Raw genomic sequence first — 6,000 nt, forward strand, 5'->3', positions numbered from 1 at the left:
ACGAAATTCGCGTTAATTTCTTAAATTGAAGCGTATTCCAGGCAGAAGGAAGTAGTAGAAGACGAAGATTGTATTTCCTTTCATTGTTGGGCGCCGTCTTCTACAGGCCCCATAGGATTCGGAGGAGGAAGGGAAGCGAATCGAAGCAACGGAAATAGGCCCGAAACCGACGCTTAACATGATTAAATACATATACGTACATATGTATATACCCGATAGGCTATGTGGAAATGGAGTTTACTGTATATTGCGTGTCCGTTCTATTATATTCCTGCTCTATTATATCTCTGGTTCTGGACAGATTCAGCATTGTCCCATTGTTCATCGTAAATTTATGCCAGACATTGTCATGATATATACGAAAATTTGGGTGTAAATTACCATTAAGTGGATTTCGCTATTCCTCCCACATACAGTCACTGAAAATATTAATTTAGATTTTAAAAAAGCGATTGAAAGGCGAGTAAGTTGAATCATTAATGCATATAAAAAATAGACATGTGTATGTATGAACATTTCATCCCAGAATTAATTGAATTTAAAGTTCAATGAAATATTAGTAGCCAATTATTCATTCCTTTCGCATGCTCTTCGAAACTGGGCCAACAAAGATTTGTGCCTCTGCATCCGCCACACACACATTCTCGTGCTCATCCTCATCCACTCATAGCCATTTCTAGAGCTAGAACCAGAGCCAGAACCACATTCATGGGACAATAGTGGCTCATGTTTATGGTTATCGCTGTTGCTGTGTTCATCGATTGCTCCCAAAGAGAGAGGAGTGGAGTGGAGTGCAGTGGAACTTTGTATTGTAATCATCGACAAGGATTTACGACTGGCATTTATGGGAAAACTTTTGGCCAAGGACTGAGTCGTCCCCGCTGCCGCTACCGCTCCCACTCCCGTTCCCGGACTCCTCGTATGAGTAATGCCCGATTTGTAATTGCCGCCATACATCAATTGTTAGCTGCCAATTTGGCAATCGGTAGAAAAGAGAGCGTGCGAGGGCCATTAACACATAATCATCACCACGAACTGGACAACTGGACCACAGGAGACCAACATACGAGGCAGTCTGGCCGTCACCTGCATTAAATCTGCGGCCAGGCAAAAGCAAGGCCAGCCATGTGTGTGTCCTTCGCATCAAGGATGTGCTCGCAAACGTATACGTATACGTAAAGCCATAGCCATGTCCGGGCTTGGGTAGCATCGTGCAATCGCAAATAATCATCCACTTAACGTCGTCCAACTTTATGCCGGAGATGGTACCCAGCTCCTCCTCCACTTGGAGTCAGCTTAGAGTGCCCAGGACACAGGCATGGCATGGTCATAGTCATAATAATGTTTATTATGGTTGCTGGCGATCGGGCACATGCTAACGGTTTGTTTACTCACAAAGGATACAAATGTACCTCCACCGCACACACACACACACACACACACACACAATGCCCTTGGAGATGTGGAGGAGTGGAGCCTGCCTCTCTGGCCGTGACAAGTGAAATGGGTAGAACATGAGGTTCCGAGTGCTTCTGGGCCAGTTATTTTGTTGGGGATGTATTTTTAGAGTCGAGCCGCTCGTTTCTACTGTTTCAAAAACATCAAAAGTGACTCCACAGAAAACTCGTGTGTTCTCGTCCGCTCTTCAGCGCTGCAAACCCTTCAAGGGAGACAGTCCCTAAATACGTGGCACAGTGGTGGGGCGGTCAGAAAAGGAAGTGCAGTCATTTCTGGCGCATCCTGGCTTGTCCAACAGTGCACATCCTGCCATCCTGCCATCCTGCTTTACCAGCCGGCCAGAAATGGTATATTTCGCTGCCGGACTCCGACCAATAAAGGCGCACCAGGATGTGGAACCCGAACCAGGAGCAGAGCACTCTCCCAATTCTATTTACTCTATCTATTTCTACAAATATAAATGCAACTTTGCGGGAGAATAACTATGGCTGAACTAGACCGGCTAATGCTTTTAACTGGTTCAGATTTGGATCAATAGATTTTTGGGTTGAGCAGAGATTCCGGGGAGCTGGGAAAACTGCAAAACCGAATGACCAACAAATCAAATAGCGGAAAACTTTTATTTTGCGAAAGTTTTCCCCAATGCATCCGGCCCTGGTCCGCCTTCGCGGCCATCTTTTGCCATTTTGGCTGTCTTGGCTCGGCCCCATAAATAAGCTGGCAAATTGCACGCCTCGGTGCCTCATCCGAATCTGACTGCCCACAGGCTGAGGGGACTGGACGAGGGATGTGCCAGCAAAATTGATGGCTTTGTAGCTGTTGCGGTACATTTGCAGGACCTTTGGTGCTTCCTGTTTGCTGGTTACTCGCTGCGAGTTTCCTTGAACTCTGAGCAGAAAATCGTATTTATGCTTTAATTATTTCATTAACGCCCCATTGGGTCTACGCCTTCCTTGGCCATCCCAAACCCCCTCAAATTATTCCAGCCTACTGCATTCAAGTGATTTTGATTCTTGGCCATTATGATGGCCAAACAGGCGTATCTCAATCTCAAGCCCCCCTCTCGCTGTGCAATCGCTTAGAAATGGAATTTAAGGATCTTCGAATGGGTCTCATTAGGGGACAGATGGGACAGTTGTTGCTCCCAAATGTCCTTTAATTAAATGCCCGATAATCAACAATCAAATGGGTTGTGTTGGTCTCCAGTCGGGAATTCAAATAACGCAAAGGTAAATCAATTTAAAATCAATAGAATGAAACAAATATAATGAAAATGATTCATAGAGCTCCTGGCGAAGTGTAAGAATTAAAGCACTGTGTCGATTCTGGCACTAGAAACCCGTATTGTTGCGGCATGTTAAAGCTTTTCAATTGTTCAGTACGTACCGCACACTTATCCCCTGGCAACGTGGCGCACACAATTTCAGTCATTAAAAAGCTACCCACAAAAAACTGACATTTGCCAGCTAAGTGTGGTGGTGGTAGTGGTAGAGGGGGTGCTGAAGAACAGGTAAAAATAAGCTGAACATCAGGTGAAAGTAAATGAAACCCGAAGAATGTGGGGACAACCAGAGGGCGGCTGGCACCCGACATGAGAAGCTCATAAAGACTCAACAAGGTGAAATGTTTAGGTTAAAGTGAGCGCCCAAAGGCGGGGAAATGCTGAGGGGAATGGGAATGGGAATGGGAATGAGCTGCTTGCATGCCGTGGCATGCCCGCCTGCATTTAGCTAATCCACAAGTTTAGCACAACAAAGCCAAAAGGCACAGGAGGCACAGAAAGCTCAAGGTCCTTGCGATGGTGACTACGACTACACCGGAAAAAAAACCATAAAAATCATTATGCCATCCAGAACAGTCTCGAAATTCTTCATCACTCACATACACTCGATGGATAAGCTATATTCACACTGTCTCCAAAGTAGTATTAATATTTTTCAGTGTATCATAATGGTCGGAGAATGGGTGGTAGTGGGCAGGAGTGGATGGCCTCTGGAAGTGGATGTGGGAGGACTCTGCGACTACTTGACAGTCATGGCTGTGCTTTGTTTCTATGAGTCCCAGCCCATCCCCCACCATCATCAGCCGTTGCATGCTACTTGCGGGTATTCTTGGGCGTCTATCGTGGGGCGCATCTTAAATTTTATTTCATGAATTTATACTCGTTTCTTTTGGTTGGGTGAGGCTGAGCTCTGACCTGCTCGCATATGTAAATTGATGGCTTTGTTTGTCTTTCTGGCTGAGCTCCCAATTCGTAAATCCGTTGAAAATCCTTTTTAACTTTTAATGATGGGGCTGTCGACGTCCTCTTTGCTCAGTTGCTCAGCTGCTCAGCTGCTCTTGGCTTCTGCGTCAGAGCTTCTTTATAGCTCAAAGTGGGCCAATGTTTTCCCATGGGATTTGCGTAAAGTATCTGCTAAAAGCTTTCTCCGTTCTGTTTGCCTGTCGCTGTTATTTGGCCAAAAAGGCAGCGCTAACCGCATCGACGTCGACATCGACATGGCCATCGGCATCAACATCGTCTGGTCCCTGGTCCCTGGTCCCTGTCCCTTCCATTCCCAGGAGTCAACTCCAATTTCGGTTTCATCAATTTAGTCCGCACGAAAAGGCATCTATGGTGGGGCCTTCGCTTTGATTCCGGCTCGTCTTAAGAAGCAAAGCGGAAAACACGATGAAAATGGGAGAGAGCCAAAAGTGGATAGTGAGGCAATCCTTGTAAACTTTGTAGATTTCAACCTCTTGAGAAGTTGAGTGTGACCACAACTCTTGACATGGCTTTCAGGATAATAGAATACAAATTTTACTGTATCACAGGCTGTATGACTAGTTAATTGTGGGAGCATTATCGATAACACAATGACTGTAATTTGTAATAAAATTCTTCCATAAATAGTAGCCATTAAATTGAATATACAGAAACGCATATGTCATACCCCCTGTGCTCAACAAATATAATTTATTTAGTTGCCGCACACTTGGAGACAGCTGGGATGTTATTACACCTTTTTGTCATTCGGAAACATAAATTTTTAATTCAAATCGCTGCTGGGCGCCTGTTTGAAATTCGAGGCAGACAGTCAGATAGACAGAAAGACACAAAAAGACACGACAAAGACAAATGCTCGTAATTATGTAAGGAATCTATGAGTAAGTGGAACGCAGGATGGATACACAGAGTGCCATTGGGTGCCACCATCACAAGGACACGCACATAAACAGGGTTTCTGAAGCACGTGCGCAAATTATCTTCAAGGCGAACGCCTGAATAAAATAACAGCTGCAAACAGAGGCATAAACAAATGATGATGATGGCAGCGGCAACGGCAGCGGCAGCACTTTCACAGCTTCCTCAGACCACATCGGATACGGATTGAAACTAAGCTAATTAATTATACAGAAGGTCCTTGGATGGGCCTGGGTCTGGCTGTACAGCAAAGAAAGAAGGATGTGGGATGTAGGATGTAGGATATAGGATAGTGCTTGCCCGGCCATGAATACTGCAATGTGTTCGTAATCAACTTTGCCAATGAGCGGCAATCAACATTAAATATGCTTTCGATGTGCCTCTCGATTGCTTGGGGCTGGCTGACTGATGGTCGAACTTAGCTCAAATGATTGCCATTAATGGATTTGTTCGGGAGAATCCTTTTTTTATTGGTTTTTTGCCTGCCATTTGTCGCACGGAGTTGGATGCTTAATTTCTCGAACATCGCGCCAACGACTTTTATGTGCTTATTATCCAAAGAGACATAGTTTGAGGACATGACACACACACCTCACCTCGGTCCTGATTTCTTTGTCAAAACTTGTCGAAACTTTCAGGCCAAAATGTCAAATCAGAATGTTTTTTGGCAAACGCGTAAAGTCATTTATTTGACGTCTGCATGGTGGAGCATTAATCAAAATCAATCCATGTACTTGTTTCGAATGGGACTGAGACTGAGACTAGGTACTGGAGGAACGTGCCCGACGACATGCGTCAGTCAGGGGTAAAAGTCTGTGCCAGGCACGTAATAAAACCGTACGAATTAGCAACTGAAGCTGAAGTAATTGGCACCCAGTGCCCCGACAGCTGCTGCTACAGACGTATCCTGCCCCAAGGATGTGACTTGTTCAACGGAAATTAAAGCGTTAACAGTCTCAGTCTCAGCCCCTGACTGGGATCCTTCGTTAGCTGCTTGCTGTCTGATGTTTGGCTCAAAGGCATTTTAATGATTTTAATTAACTGCATGTTTGCCTGTAATTACAACGGCAACAATGCAATTATGGCCCACACACACACAGCCAGGCACAGAGAGAGAGACAGAGAGATAGCCAGAGAGACTCGTAAATAACAAGGACAGGACCAATCCAGAGTACAAGGACAGCTGTCCAACCGGCAGGCCTCGGATGACAGAACAATTACGTGCACAGCCACCATTGGTCTCCCACCTGGACGTTGCCCTCCTCTGTCAGTGGGAGACATCTGGTCCTGCAGAGAGCAATGACAGAGCAGTGCATCATCGACATCTCAGCTTGGACAGTGGTGGCATGCAAAAGGGG

The sequence above is a fragment of the Drosophila guanche genome, unplaced genomic scaffold (assembly GCF_900245975.1).
Source record: "Drosophila guanche unplaced genomic scaffold, DGUA_6, whole genome shotgun sequence".
Taxonomy (NCBI): domain Eukaryota; kingdom Metazoa; phylum Arthropoda; class Insecta; order Diptera; family Drosophilidae; genus Drosophila; species Drosophila guanche.